At 37.2% G+C, this 15,846-nt stretch overlaps 1 protein-coding gene across 2 annotated transcripts in view; it reads left to right on the top strand.

Annotated features, from left to right (window-relative positions):
• Positions 1-15,846, top strand: part of slit3 (slit homolog 3 (Drosophila)) — a 194,085-nt gene that overhangs the window by 103,596 nt on the left and 74,643 nt on the right. The gene's annotated exons all lie outside the window — the stretch shown is intronic.

Genomic DNA, 15,846 nt, shown 5'->3' with positions numbered 1-15,846 from the left:
AATATTCTTGCCTGCTCCTTCCCATATATATATATATATATATATATATATATATATATATATATATATATTAGTGGAAAGTTGTGTTTGCATCGGCTTTTTGTCTGCAGGCGCACGTAGCAGGAAAAGTTGGAGCAGCGGCGTGCTGCTGCTGATAAAACTTGTAAATTAGAAGAAGGAGAGGATGGAGATGAGGAGGAGAATGTCAGGGCGGCCAAGGCCGAAAAGAAAAAACAAATTGTTGAATTTGGCATGTGGGAAATGGTTAAGATTCGAGCGATTGGTTTTGGAGATGGTCAAGGTCACTGGCGGGAGATGATGCGCTTTGCTAAATCATTCAAGTTGAGAGTGTTGGAAAAAGAATATTTGCGCTTTTTCATTGGCAGATTGGAATTGTCATGAATAGGCAGGAAGATAAGCCACTCAGAGGGAAGTAGTAATTGGTGTCAAGGAAGTATGTGGATGTCATGCATATCCACTGTGTTAAGAGCTTGTGTGTATGGGAGGAGCTAAGTTTAGCCTGGGTAGTTAGCAGAAGATTGGAGAGGCAATTACTTTTGCCTGTTGCGGATGTGAGTCACTATTAAAGATATAGTCCCATTTTTTTGTAATATTATTTATTAGTAGTATTTATTAGTATTTATTTTTTATTACTAGTAATCTTTTTCAATTATTTTTATTGGAATTTTTTATCAATTATTTTGATTTTTAATTATTATTTATTTTATTATTTATGAATAATATTCATGATTTACATACATTATTTATTAATGATATTATTTCTATTTTTTCTGCAGAAAAAAAAGTCTTAATCCGTCTGATTTGACATCCAAATTATTTTTCATGTGCAATTAATTATTTTTAGACACTCTTTTACCCTAATATTTCACTAAATAAATAATTAAATGTCTGTGTAAAGACGTAAAAATACGTCTTTGGGATTGAATGAGTTGCTGTCGACTGCAAATATCAGCAGGTACAAATCACAGCTCACCTGTTGACAAGCTGAGCTCTGATTGGTCGTTCTGTGCCTTGGGTACGTGTGATGTCATTTTCAGTCGACAGCAATTGGCAAAATGTGTTTTGCATCTGTGGTAATCGTACAAGTAAATCGTCAAGTAGTCAAATACTTTGGCCGCTGAAAATTGCAAAATAAGTGGACTATTCCTTTAAAAACCTTGAAATAAAAAATGTACATTTATTTTTAAAGTATAGGTTGGTTTTATTCAAAAACAGACACAAATAATGTGTCTGATTTTAATCAGTTTTACTGTAAACTTTACATTCATAGCTTGCGCGAAAAAATTGTGCTTAACTTTCGGAAATGCCACAATTAATTAGTAACGTTTGTAAACAAGTCTTTTAAACTGTTTTTCTTTAGCAGTGGTCTGATTTTTTTTCTAGCTAGCGGATAAAAAAGACGATCTTGGCGTTACGTGATAAACTCGTCTAATTGGTGCATTCAAAGCGACGTGATTTCCCGCACAAAAGAGAAAAGGGAGCGCTATGTTAAAGCAACAAATATAATAAACTTGTTCTGTAGCTTCTGGGCTCCCCCTACAGTCTCGGGGTGGAATTACATTTTGAGGCGTGAAAGCAAAGTTGAAATTGTAATCAAGCTAATAATGCTTGGTGATTGATGAATTAAGCTAAAAGGTGCTAATATTATTTTTATTATGATTATTATTTTTTAAGAGTGGACGTTTTCTGGAAGACATTAAAGAAAAAGTTAGGTGCCATCCATGTCTGATTTATTTAACTTTTCTATGGATATATTGCTTGTCAATTTTTTTTTGTTGTTGTTTTGAAGAAGCTCCAGAAGATAAATTGCGTAGCATCATCCGTTTTATTTTTCGCTAATCGTCTGGAAAGTTGCACTAATGACAGTGTTCATTTATGTCAGAATTTTACAAAAAAGCGTCCTAAAATATTTTGCAGAGGAGTTGCAATAACATAATTTAGCATTAGATTGCTTCACGTTCCAATTACTTTGCTCTTATTTGGAAAACAAACGTCACGGCATTCAAATGCATAAAACTGAATTTGCTCATTTGTATTATTAGTCTGATGAGTATGATTTTTTTTTTAAATAAACAAATACTATGCAGTTTAAATGAAATTTGAAAAATAGTGGAATGATCAAAACGATGGCATCCCATAACGGTGGCCATCCATCTGCGGCGTTGATGGTGCAGTGTGCCGCTGCCTAATGCGCTCACATGAATGATTAAAGAGAGTGGAAGCTTCCAGCGGAAAAACGGCTCGATATTCGCGCGCGGGATGAAAACCCGGCCGGGTTGCTTCGGACAAGCCGTGGCGGCGGCCGCCTTTTTTGCTCGCCGACTTTTGATCGGGGCCCAGGTTGACGCTTGATGCGGGACATTAGCAATTGCTATAAGAGGCCGGACGGCGGGATTTACGAGGCGCTGTAAATACGCGGCAGAAGGCGGGATGGGACGCGAGCGCTTTATTCACCCCGCTGTGACGTTTTAATAAAGCCAGGTGCACACGCGCGCGCGCACGCCCATCTGTCCAGTCCCGAGCCGGCCAATGGGTGTCCGCGGTATAAAATCGCGCAAGGTCATGTGGTTTTGATATTTCGCTGTCGCTTCACGTGAAATCCACATTAATGGCATCAAAATTCATGAGGGCTTGAGACGGAGCCTTGCTGGAAATAGCTTCAAACTATATATATATATATATATATATATATATATATATATATATATATATATATATATATATATAGAGAGAGAGAGAGAGAGAGAGAGAGAGAGAGAGAGAGAGAGAGAGAGAGAGAGAGAGAGAGAGAGAGAGAGAGAGAGAGAGAGAGAGAGAGAGAGAGAGAGACAGAGGTAAAAGGATAAAAAAATATATCCTCAATAAATATATCCTCACTAAATATAATAAATATATAATATAATAAATACATCCTCACAATATAGCCTCACTAAATTAAAAAATACCATTTATGGGTAAGTTTCCTAAAACAGATTACTTAAAATAATCAGTTACTTTAGTACTTTAAATCCTCATTTACATATATTACTTTAATAGCTTGCTTAAGTACTTCTGTACTTAAAGTAGTAGTTAATTTTGTACATAAGTACTAAAGTTTGACATTACCAAGGTACTCAGGTACCTATAGTAATACTGTATGTGATTTAGTACTTAATTACCTAAAATAATTATGTTCTTTAGTACTTTGGAAGTAATCATTTACCTCAGTACTTTATTATTTAAAGTTATATATTAGGACTTAAAGTAAACGTTTGCCTTAAAGTAAATGTTTTTTTTAGATAATTACTAAAATACTTGATTACCTTGGTATTCAAGCCCTCAAAGTAATATCTAATGTAGTACTTAGTTACCTAAAATAATTACTGTAGAACATCACGTAATCCTCATTACTTTATTACTTGAAGTATCATTAGTATTTGAAGTAAATGTTTAGTTTTTACATAATTACTAAGATACTAGATTTCTTTGGCATTCAAGGACCTAAAGGAGTATTTGATTTAGTACTTAATTACGTAAAATATTGAATTACTTAGTACTTTAGAACCTCAAGTAATCATTTACCTTAATACCTAGTACATATAGTAATGGCTTGCTTTAGTACTTTGCACTTAAAGTACTTGTTTACTTTTAAAACTTGGCCAAAAATAAAATGTAAAAAAAGTACTTGCATTGAACGTCGGAGCTCCTTGAATAAAAACGTCGAAATACGTCTTTGGGACGGAATGAGTTAAAAATCAGATCGCCAAGCCCAAGTACGGCTGAGGTAAGTCGATGTGACACCTCGCTGGTGTGGAAACAGCCCAGCCCCAAATTGAGTCGAGTCAGTCAGACATTTGTTCCATTAATAATAAATGAGGCCCCGCCTCCCTCCCTCCCTCCCTCCCTCCCTCCCTCCCTCCCTGTCATCCTCCGCACCTCCCTTTTGTCTTTCTGGCCTTTTTCATCCCCTCTTCTCGTCGGACTAATTGCTTCTCTTCATCCTTTCATCTTTCTCTCTTCCAGCCTCTTTGCTTCTTGAGTTTTTGTCGATAAATGAACTTTCTTGCAGTCGTCCAATCAGATTGCGCGAGTTCACGTCACATGACCACTTCTGCTCTCTCTGTATTGATATAACGCAATTTTGTATTGGATGCATTTGTAAAAAAAAAATAAATAAATAAAATAACAATCTCATTCAATGCCAAAGACGTATTTTTACGTTTTTTTTTTATGGCTCCTGACGTTCAATCTCAGGTATGCATTTATATATTTATTTTCAAGTGTTTAGCTAAAGGAGTGACTGCTACGAAATGAATTAAGTAGTAAGCAATTATGTAAATATCGATGACTTTAGTTCCTAGTTCCTTAAGTAATCGATTACTTTAGCACAATTACCTAAATGTGAATTACATGATTAAGGACTAAAATTACGATTACTTTTAATATGGACCAGAGTAATCAGTTTATACATGTAAATAGCGACAACTTCAAAGTTTTCTAGTACTTAAGTAATTTAATATAGTACAATTACCTAAATGTAAATCAACGACAATTAAGAATTTCAATAATTTATTATTTTGATGACTAAATCTTGGATTGTGCGGAGTAAAATAAAAAAATAAAAAAAAATACATTTTTAAGCTACCTTAAGTATTTGAATCAAGTTTTAAACATGTAGCGTTATAAGCTAGTTTTAAACACCGCAAACTGCTAATTAGCATTTTCTTACTTGCATACTTTTTTGGCCTGTATAATTGGGGGAAAAATTCCATCTTATAACGGGAATTACGGTGAAAAAAATACTCGTGGAGACACCAGTGCAAATGTACTTCCAAAGTTTACTGCCAACCAGTTAAAATGGATTTTTGACTTCTAAAGCTGTCAATGGCAGTGAAAGTTTATTCACTGCGTGCTAAAATCGGACCTTTAACGTCTATAGCCGTCAATGGTAGTGAATGAGTTTTTTTTTTTTTTTTTGATCGTTTTAAGCTGGTTTGGAGTGACTTGGCTGAAAGAAAAAAAAATGGTGATGGAAAAATATTTCAGCAAGGATTTATCCACCGTTAAAAGCAAGAGTCGTTCATAACTGTTTATAATCAGTTAATGAAATCATCATTCATTCCTCAGGTTATTAATGTTTATGATTTTTTTTTTTTGTAGCCCGTTTGTTTCAATCGGCGCCCTCGCAATCAATTCACGCCGGCCAACCCAGATGCCATTAGTGCGTTTGACCCCGGCGGCGTCGGGGTCGGCGTCTCCCGGGCCTTCATATCCGCACGAGCCGCTCGGGTGATGAAGATGGACCGGGATGGCGGTGAAAAATTAAAAGAGGAAATTTGCATGCGGCGATGACTTTCGGTGGGCCGCCCGGTGATTAAGCGCCTCCAATTTGTGGGCGGCCAAGTCAGTTTGTGGAATTAATCGTCGGATTGTTTGCGTCCGTATCGGCGAAAGCTGTCAAGGACGATGAAGCGTTTTGGCTAGACTGCTCATAATTATCAGACGCCGCTTTCGGGGTTTGGGAGCCAAATGATTTATCGCGGAGAACATTAAAGAACATTATTTTGCTAGAATGATAAAAATCAAAAAACATTAGGTGAAATCGGACTAGGGCGGACTTTATTGATGTTGTTATTCGAACGAGGCCTTAACTGTTTGCCTAATGCCTGCCCTGTCGCCAACCAAAACAGCAGCCGCTATTCTCCGAAAGAAAACGACAGCTGCGCCTTGAGAAACGAGTTAAAATTTGTTGCCACGCTTGTAACTCAAAGCCTCACACATCTCAAATCATCTTTCCCCATTGAAATGAATGAAAACACCATTAATCTGTGTTTTTTGTAACAGAAAAACACAACATAACTACTTAAACTCTAAATTAAACATTTGTTTGAAAAATAATAACTATCTGAATTCTTGTTTGTGTACATTCTGTAGGTATATTTGTATATATATATGTATATATATGTATATATATATATATATATATATATATATATATATATATATATATATATATATATATATATTGTGTGTGTGTGACTATAAGCCGCACTGTTATACAAGCATTCATAAATTGAACAAAAAATTGAACAAAAAAAATGTAAATATCACAGATGAGCAATATATATATATGTATATATATATATACATATTTTTTTTTTTTTTTTTTTTCCATTCAGCCCAATTCTGAAACTTTGAATATCAGGAACACGACGCCAGAAAATGTTCTATTTGGCTCGCTTCGGTATCCGTTCATATTCGCAGATGTATCCATTTTTTTCCCAATTACTGTTTTTTTTCCCAGTACGGCGATCCAGATATTTTGTAGAAAACAATTCCAGGGCCAAGGGCCAGACAAGGGCGGCCAGCACCATCCGATCGACAGGGCGGCGATCCACGCTAAAAGCGGTTAGCGGCTAACGCGCCATTTGCGATTCGGCGGCGCGGCGGCACATGCGCCGCCTCGGGTTAATCCAGTTAGCGCGCCCCGTAAGTGATGGCTCCCCGTGTGATGATGAATGGTAATTTAGATTTAACATAACCGGACTAACGAGCGCGCTAATGAGTCGGACGCCAGGCCGGACAGCTCGCGCTCGGCGGGCCGGCGCCGCGCATGCCAATGAGGCCCCCGGCGCACCGGTGGCAGAGTCTTTTAAGACATGCGCGCACACGCTCGCAATCCGCACAACGCGCACGTGTTTGCGCGCGCGGAGCTAATGAGCGCTGGAGAGCGCCTCGTCGTTTTAATAAGAAACTGATTAATTCATCGTTATTCAAATGTCCTAAGCAGTTGGATTAGATGGCTTTTTCCTTCATTGATCTTTCAACTTCTCTTTTTTGCCATTTTTTTTTCCCCCCTCGCCGATGACAATGACGATTAATGAGCGCAGATGATCATCTTTTTTTTCCCCGCGTCGTCTCATTTTTCATGGCTGTCTTTGAGTGTAAATGTTCTTAGATGAAAACAGGTGGTCCAAATGGATCGTATGATATGAGTTCCAAAAAAAAATTATACTTGGAATACATTTTTCACTCATCAGATGTGTAAATTAAAGCACTGATTTATTAATGGTATATATTTTTTTTTATTTTATATATTTATAGGTTTCCTTCTCTCCACATTTTATGGATCGGAAAAAAAAATCTTAATTAAAACAGTAAGTTAGATGTTTTTCAAAGCTGTCTCATAAAAAAAAATGCATGAAATTAAATTGTAAAAAAATGATTTATGAATAATAAAATTTAACGCATCGTGATGAATATTATAAAAAAATAAGTATGAAGCAGAATGTTTCCAAAAATAAAAAATAAAAAGATTGAGGCATAGAAATGACAGTAAATATATCTTTAAAATAGAAATAAATACGCTAAGATAATATAATAAATACATACAAAATATAAAGTGGTTTGTTTCACAATAAAAAGGATTGAGGCATATAAATTATAATAAATAGCAGTAATTATAATAACAGTATAAATGAATAGTAAATATAAAGCCGAATGTTTAAGTACATTTAAAATTTAATGTAAATAATAATACATTTATATAATAGCCCAAAATGTATGAATAAATAATAAACATGAAGCCAAATTTTTCTAAAAATATTAAATTAGTCGAGACATATATGTAAAAATCATCAATATAATATTAGAGAGTAACATTTACAAAGATAAGCGTAAAAAGCAGAAAAAAAGAGGCAAAAATAACATGAATTTTTGGTCATTACTAAACTATTTCATAAAAAAGTAATGTAACCTCAAAACATTTATGTCCTTCTCCTATGTCAAAATCATAATGGGGTTAACTCATCATAAACGGGGCAGGCTCAGGTCACCCCCCCCCAAAAAAAAAAAAAAAATCATCTTGTCGGCGTGTTTGACAGACAGCAAATCGTTGCCGTGAGCATTGACGGACGTATGAAGAAGCGACACGACGCTTGGCCCGAATACGCACGCACGCATTTGGGAAGCCGGGCCTAAAAAGGGAAAGAGCCGCGGCTGCATAATTTATGATCACTCTCCTCGGCAAGCGCCAAAGAGATGATGTACAACTGCATGTGCGCGCGCGCTTAGCACACTAGCTTTAGCCAAGCGGCAACTGTCATAATTCATAAGTGGAGAGTTGCAAGGTGACTTTCGCTCACTTTTGTCAACCGAACGTGAGCGCGCGCACGCCCGCATCCGTTTTCTGCCCTATTAACTCGTAATCATTATCTTGTCGTTCTTAGAACATCCCGCGTTGTTGTTGTTTGGCTTTTTGCTAATGTTTCCATCGCGCACGATTCGCCTCTTGGGGAAATGAGCCTCCGAAAAAGAGCCTTTGCCTTGCCCCACTTTTGTAAGCTTTACGGTAGTGTGACTTCTACGTAGACGGGGATAAAACTAGCTTAAAATGCTAAATGGTTTTGGCACGAGTTTCTTGAGATTAAGATGTGCTTCAAACTAGCTTAAAATGCTACAAGACAATTTTAGCGTTATAGTTTGTGTAAGACATGTTGAAAACTAATTTAAAATGCCCAAAAACTGTTTTGGCATCACAGTTTGCAGTGATTAAGATTTGTTTCAACTAGCTGAAAATGCTAATAAACGCTTAGAATGTTAAACAATTTTGGGATCGCAATTTGTGGCACATAAAACTAGGATGAAATCCTGATAAACAGTTTTGTACTCAGTTTGCGATGTTTAAAACTAGCTTGGAATGCTAGTAAACAATTTTGGGACCACAGTTTTGTGGTTTCAAAACTAGCAAAAAATGCTAATGAGCGGCTTTGTGATCAGTTTGTCGTGTTTACAATTAGCTTGAAATGCTAGTAAACAATTTTGGGATCACAGTTTTGTGCCGTTTGAAACGAACATAAAATGCTAATGAGCAGTTTTGCGATCATAGTTTTTAGTGCTTAAAACTAGCTTGAAATGTATAAAACAATTTTGGGATCTGTTTCGTGGCATTTGAAACTAGCATGAAATGCTAATGAGCAGTTTTGCAATCACAGTTTTTAGTGTTCAAAACTAGCTTGAAATGCTTGTAAACAATTTTGGGATCCATTTCGTGGTGTTTGAAACTAGCATGAAATGCTAATGAGCAGTTTAGCGGTCGCAGTTTTTGGTGCTAAACTAGCTTGAAATATTCATAAACAATTTTGGGATCCGTTTCGTGGCATTTGAAACTAGCATGAAATGCTAACGAGCAGTTGCTAGTTGTTTCAAACTAGCTTAAAATGCTACAAAGCAATTTAGCTGTTTTTGTAGGAATCCCAAAATGGACAAATTTGAATTTTCTGCAATAACTCGAAACTAATCTCTGCGACATACTCTCGGTTTTGTGAAAACTGCTCATATTTATTTATTTAAAATAGTTAATACTCAAAGGGCCACTCGTCTTATTGTGTTATATCCACCCCGCCGCTAATGAGGCTGTCTAGAAAGGACGCATGGATGGACATTTAATGAGCTTTATTGGCGACGGCATGATTGATACGCGCTATTAAAAGCCAGCGTCTCATAAACGCGCTCCAAATGACGGCTAGTCAATCACGCGCTTGATGCTTGTCAGGTCCAAACGCCGACCGGCGGACGTGGAAAATCGAGCGCGAAAAGACGAGTATTTCCGCTGATGGATTTTCCATTTTGCGCGCGATGCCTTCGACGTTCCTCCGATTTTTCTGTATTTGACACTTGGCGCGCTTTTGAGCGGCAAAGTTTCTGATTTTTGCAACTAGATTTTCAGGACCGTACCCAAAAGTCAACCAACGGGGCCGTAAATACTTCAGGCGCTAATGATCACGGCCCCTTGCCGTGCTTTTTTTTTTTTTTTTGCCTTCAAACACTGGCTGCTTTCCCAGGGCGGTTTCCAATGGCAACCTTGTGGAAATGTCCCACCATCACTTCACTTTATTAAACTGCCGCATATCTACACAATCTGTACATTTATTAGGCGAGAAAAAAAAACAACTAAAGTGGACTTTAAGCCCTGTGGGAAAGTTCAAATATGGGGCAAGTCCACCACAAAAAGCATTTAACTCCCCGAGTGAAAGGTGGACCTCAAAAACCATTAACTCACCACCGTAATCACCAACGTTTTTTTTAATGATTTCTTTTAACATTAACACAGCACTTAGAAAAAGAAAACCCTAGCAATTTTAATGAATTGTCTTATTTTTCGCCATCTAAAAATAAGATTATCTATAAATATGTATTATACCTAAAACTGTATCCTTTGTAACACTAACGAAAGAAAAAAAGCAATATAAATCAACTTTTAACTACTTTTTACAGTGTTGTTACAGGTTAGTCTAAAACTGAAAAAAAAATCAGTCTGAAATTAAAAAGTATCAATCCTTATTTTATTAAAATTACATGGTATCTTTCGTAACAATAACAAAAGAAAAACAGCAATAAAACTATTAACCACTGTTACCTACTTTTTACAGTGTTCATTCAGGTTACAGGTTAGTCTAAAACTGAAAAAAAGAATCTGAGCATTAAATTAAAAAAAAAAGCCAATCCATATTTAAAAAAAGTATCTTTTGTAACAAAAAAGCAATATTACTAAATTTTTAAATTACTGCTATTCGGTAAATATCGGATTCTGCAAACTTGAAAAAAAAACGTAAACCAGGGACACCGTAACCCGCGGGTCCGCTGTACTTAAGTATCTGGTCATTAACGTCATCATGTTTTTACAGTAAGTGTTGAACTAATGTTCAGACTCTTAAAAAATGTGAAAATACGTCTCTGGCATTGAATGACTTATCAACGACAATTCTTGTCATTGGCACACAACTTATTATACAAGACGAGAATTCCCGTCCATGGCACTGAAAGAGGATTTTTTTTCCCCCCAATCTTTTCCAGAGGAAACCAGCGAGCCAATTTCAACTGTCCTAATTGTTCGTGTTATTATTTTCCCAAAACCTTTCCACAAAGAAATGGACGTCAAATGACGTCAATGGTGCTCAAAGCATTTTTTTTTATCAGATGCTTTTTTTTGCGTATAATTAAATTCCACGGTGGCTGGACGTGACTTTGAAAGACTCGCCTTCGGGATCAGCAATTTTACCGAGCGATTCAGCAAGAAAAAAAGGCCGCAAACCTTCAAATCTCTTTTGTTTCTACCTCGCAAACGCCGCGCGTAAGCAAAATAAAAAGCCCGCATTAATATTAATTTTTGGGCGAGATACATTCCCAGCCAGCCGGCGTCCGTCTCCTCCCTCTCTCGGGTCAAGCGGTCACCTCGTTGGATTCGGGCGAGAGAGGTTGGCGCGCGTTATGGGTTGAAAGAAGTCAAGTGGCTTGCGCGCGTCGCGGTCCTCTTGTCGTGCTTCTAATGAGGCCTGGGCCAAGACGCCGAGAGCTCTTCATCAAACTCAAAGAGCCCCTTAAGCTCTTTTGATACTTGGAACCTCTTTAGCGCTTATGAGGGAAAATCAAGATGGCTTTTGCCAGACTTCTAGTAAAACTTTCATTCGGTCGCACGTTAGAAATGTTGGCTTTGGTTTTTTTTGGACGGACAAGCGAAATCTGGAGATCGATGGAGGGATCAATGGGGATTTTTTTTCTAAGAGGGATCCTGCAGGAATGGGCGGTTCCTATTTCATGCTGTGACAGGAACAGAGGTTTTCTTTTCAAATTAAGAGGGAATGAGTTGAAACATGAAAAGATTTAGTGTTTATCGAACTTTTTTTTTTTAATATTGCCTTGTGTTTGTAACGCAAATGCGTCATTTAGTTGTTGGCCACTAGATGGCGACTCACTTTAATTTGACTGTATATTTGAAAAGACGACAAAACAAGTAGGCCTATTCAAATTTATTATGTCTGTTTGTCAGTCAACTGTTGGCGACACTCATTTTATTGTATATTTGAAAGGAAGACACTAAGGAAATATGTCTATAAAAATTCTTGCAAGCTAGTGTTTGTCCTTTAGTTGTTGGCCACTAGATGGCGACACACGTGTTTGTCATTCAGTTGTTGGCCACTAGATGGCGACTCACTTGAATTTGACTGTATATTTGAAAACATGTAGGCCTATTCAAATTTATTATGTCTGTTTATGTCAGTCAACTGTTGGCCACTAGTTGGCGACACTATTTTATTGTATATTTGAAAGGAAGACACTAAGGAAATATGTCTATAAAAATTCTTGCAAGCTAGCGTTTGTCCTTTAGTTGTTGGCCATTAGATGGCGACACACGTTTGTCATTCAGTTGTTGGCCACTAGATGGCGACTCACTTGAATTTGACTGTATATTTGAAAACAAGTAGGCCTATTCAAATTTATTATGTCTGTTTTTGTCAGTCAACTGTTGGCCACTAGTTGGCGACACTCATTTTATTGTATATTTGAAAGGAAGACACTAAGGAAATATGTCTATAAAAATTCTTGCAAGCTACTGTTTGTCCTTTAGTTGTTGGCCACTAGATGGCGACACGCTAATTCCACTATGTTAGAAATGACGACGCGACACAAGCGTGAAACTGCGCTCAGAAAACGACGGTAATTTCACTTCAAGTGTTTGCTTTGCGTTTCCCGCCTCGCTCGCTCGCTCGCTCGCTCGCTCGTTCGCGCGCCTTAATGCTTTTTGCAAACAATACGGCGGCCGGGCCCTTCAGGAAACTTCATATGTTGATGATCGTGGATGTTTATTTAGACTAATTCACAGCGCTCGCATTTGTGTTGAGGCCCAAAACTTGACAGGCAAATTGGAGTGGGGGGGGGCAATTAAATTATACAGACTTGGCGGAATCACCCCTGACAGGGCCGACGTATGTGTGTGTCCTTGTTTTCTGCAGAGCGGGGACCCGGGTTTCACTGTCTTTGTGGGGACATCTTTTGGACTTGTGGGAACCATTTTGGTGGACCCCAAAGTGTCCTTGTATGTGTGTGTGTGTGTGTTTTTGCTGAAAGGTGTAGATCAAATTCCGGGTTTCGCTGACTTTGTGGGGACCTCTCGGACTTGTGGGGACCATTTTGTTGGATCCCTCAAGTTCAGACATTTTGGGGGTCAACACTTGCTTTTAGAGGAGCACGTGTGTGTATGTGTGTCCTTGGTTTTTGCCAAAAGGTGTAGACTAAATTGCAGGTTTCACTGACTTTGTGGGGACCTCTCGCACTTGTGGGGACCATTTTGTTGGATCCCTCAAGTTCAGACATTTTTTGGGGTCAACGCTTGTGGTAGTATTTGTGTTATAAAGGCGTGGACCAAATTCCAGGTGGGGACCTCTTGGACTTGTGGGGACATCACAAGTTCAGATCTTTATTTGAGGGTCAAGATTTGCTTTGAGAGTAGTGTCTGTGTATGTGTGTCCTTGATTTTTGCCACGATGTGGGGACCAAATGGGGGCCCGTGTTACTTGACCCCACAAGTTCTGAACTTTTTTGAGGTTCAAGACTTGTTTGTAGTGTCTGTGTGCACGCCATTGGTTTTTGCAGCAAGGTGGGGAACAAATCCTGGCTTTCACTCTCCTTGTGGAGACCTTGGACTTGCGGGGACCTTTTTGGTGGACAATTCAAGTCAGGACCTTTTTCGAGGGCCTAAACTTGCTTTTAAGTGTATACGTTAGAATTGTATTTTGGTTGCGCTTATGGTAAGGGTTCGGATTAGGCGATCCGCCGTGACGGTTAAGATGGGGGTTAGGGGCTAGGAAATGCATTATGTGGATGAAATGTACCCGCTAAAACAGAAAAACGGGCGCTAGTGTGCGAGCGAGCAAGTGTGAAACCCAATCCCCCCCACCAAGGCCGCGGAGGCTCGGAATGTGGAAAGGCGCTCGGAAGGACGACGGAATTAAAGGGAATGAGAAAACGCTAAGATCAACATGGTGTATTTTGGGGGTGAGCGCCTGCTAGCGTAAACACGGAAACTCCCGCGTAATGAGTCCATTTGGACCACTTGTGACAACATTAGCTTCAAACAAACCTGCTAGCGCTCGCTCACCGTGGCCCGCTTGAGTTTTCCTGCTAAACATGAATGCTTTGATTGTGGAACTTTGTGCCAATATTTGCCGTAAGAAATTGTGTTTTTTTTTAATATTAGTGTTCTAAAAATAGCTTTAAAGCTCCAACTATAGCTAGCCTAAAAAGGGCCTTAACAAACTAATGGGACCATGTTATAACTTATTAATTCATAATTTATTAGAGAAACTGCACAAAATTTATCACGAGAAATAGTATTTTTGGAAGGGGAAAAAAAAACAACATTTAATCGCTGATAACTCATTCACTGCCATTGACGGCCATAGACGTCAAAGATACCTTTTTACCAAGCTTAAGATAAAAATGCATTTTAAGTGGACAGTTTAATCCTAGTCAAGGTTAGTCACGCAACTTTTTTTTTTTAAGATAAAAAATAGCAGGTTGTCGCAGTTAACTCGTTCACTGCCATTGACGGCTACAGTGTTTCCTGTTTGTTTTTTTTTTAGTTTATTTTTACCCATAAAATCAATATTTTTACTGTCTGGTTTGACAGGCAAAAAATGAAATGAGTGCGGTAAACCTGCATTAAATATGATTGGAAACTTTTGGCTTGTCACCGCATTGAAGTAGCCTAGATGCTAGCTACTGGATGTGACGGCCATTCTTTTTGCTGCAGTCTAATTTTGCCCAGCACGTACGCACGAGCGGCTTTTCCGACGCATTCGGTTGTCCCGCGAGCGGCGTGTTGTAAAAAGGTCGTCCTGTGAGCTTTCAGTGGCTCGGAAAAAAAAAAAAAACCTCTTTGTGTCCGCTTCTTTGCCTTGATGTTGCATTTTTTATGTCTTTGCGCCGCTTCCGCCACTTTCTCTTTGTTGTCTGATTTTATTTTCCATCATGAAAATCAATTTTAGCCGTTGCGTTTCTGGCGACGCGGCGGGGTTACGAGGTGCTAAGACATATATGTCTAGCTACGTCTTTTCAGGATCGCCTAAATAGAGTTGTTTACGTGCCGGAACAAAAGATATTTGTTTCATAGATAACAAGATTAGATTTTTTTTTTTTTTATTTATTTATTTTTTTGCGGAAAAGTTTCATATTTTCAAAAAAAAAAAACAAAGCAATGACATGGTTTTAAAATAAAAAACGTAAAAAAAAAAATATATATATATATATATATATATATATATATATGGTTGTGATTAAAGTAATAAAATTATGAGAATAAAATTGTAACTGCTGTTTTATAATTTCTAGAAAAAAAATTACATGGTTTTAAAAAAGCTACATATTCTGAAAAAATATATGTATTTTTTAGATGAAAATAGTTGTGATTGAAGTGCTAAAATTATGAAAATCAAAATATATATTCTGTAAAAAAAAAATTGTGATTAAAAGTGGTTGTTTGAAGTAATAAAATTAGGAGAATAAAGTTGCATTTTTTATTTATTATAATTATTTAGATTTAGATCAATTTTGCGGAAAAATGTCTTTATCATGCCAATTTTCCAGAAGACATATTTCCAACATTAAAGGCATTGTGAAACCAAGAATTTTTGACCCATTTTTTTTCAAAAGTGAAATCATAAAAAATAAATAAATAAATAAATAAATAAATAAATAAATATATATATATATATATATATATATATATATATATATATATATATATATATATATATATATATATTTTTGTTTGTTTATTTGTTTGTTTTTTATGTATAAAGCCATGACGCTCAAATTTTCGGGGGGTAAATTTACGGAAAAAAACAATGGAAAAAAAAAATATATATATATATATATATTTTTTTTTTCTACGTTTAAAGCCATGACGCTCAAATTTTCAGGGGGGTAAATTTCCGATCCCAACGTCATTTTTCATTGTAGTGTGCCCCCAATATTTTGAGTTGTATTTTTGCTTCCGAATCCCTGCCC

The sequence above is a fragment of the Hippichthys cyanospilos genome, chromosome 13 (genome assembly GCF_059441005.1).
Source record: "Hippichthys cyanospilos isolate Australia breed blue-spotted pipefish chromosome 13, RoL_Hcya_1.0, whole genome shotgun sequence".
NCBI classification, from domain to species: domain Eukaryota; kingdom Metazoa; phylum Chordata; class Actinopteri; order Syngnathiformes; family Syngnathidae; genus Hippichthys; species Hippichthys cyanospilos.
This window is presented reverse-complemented; position numbering and strand designations above follow the sequence as displayed.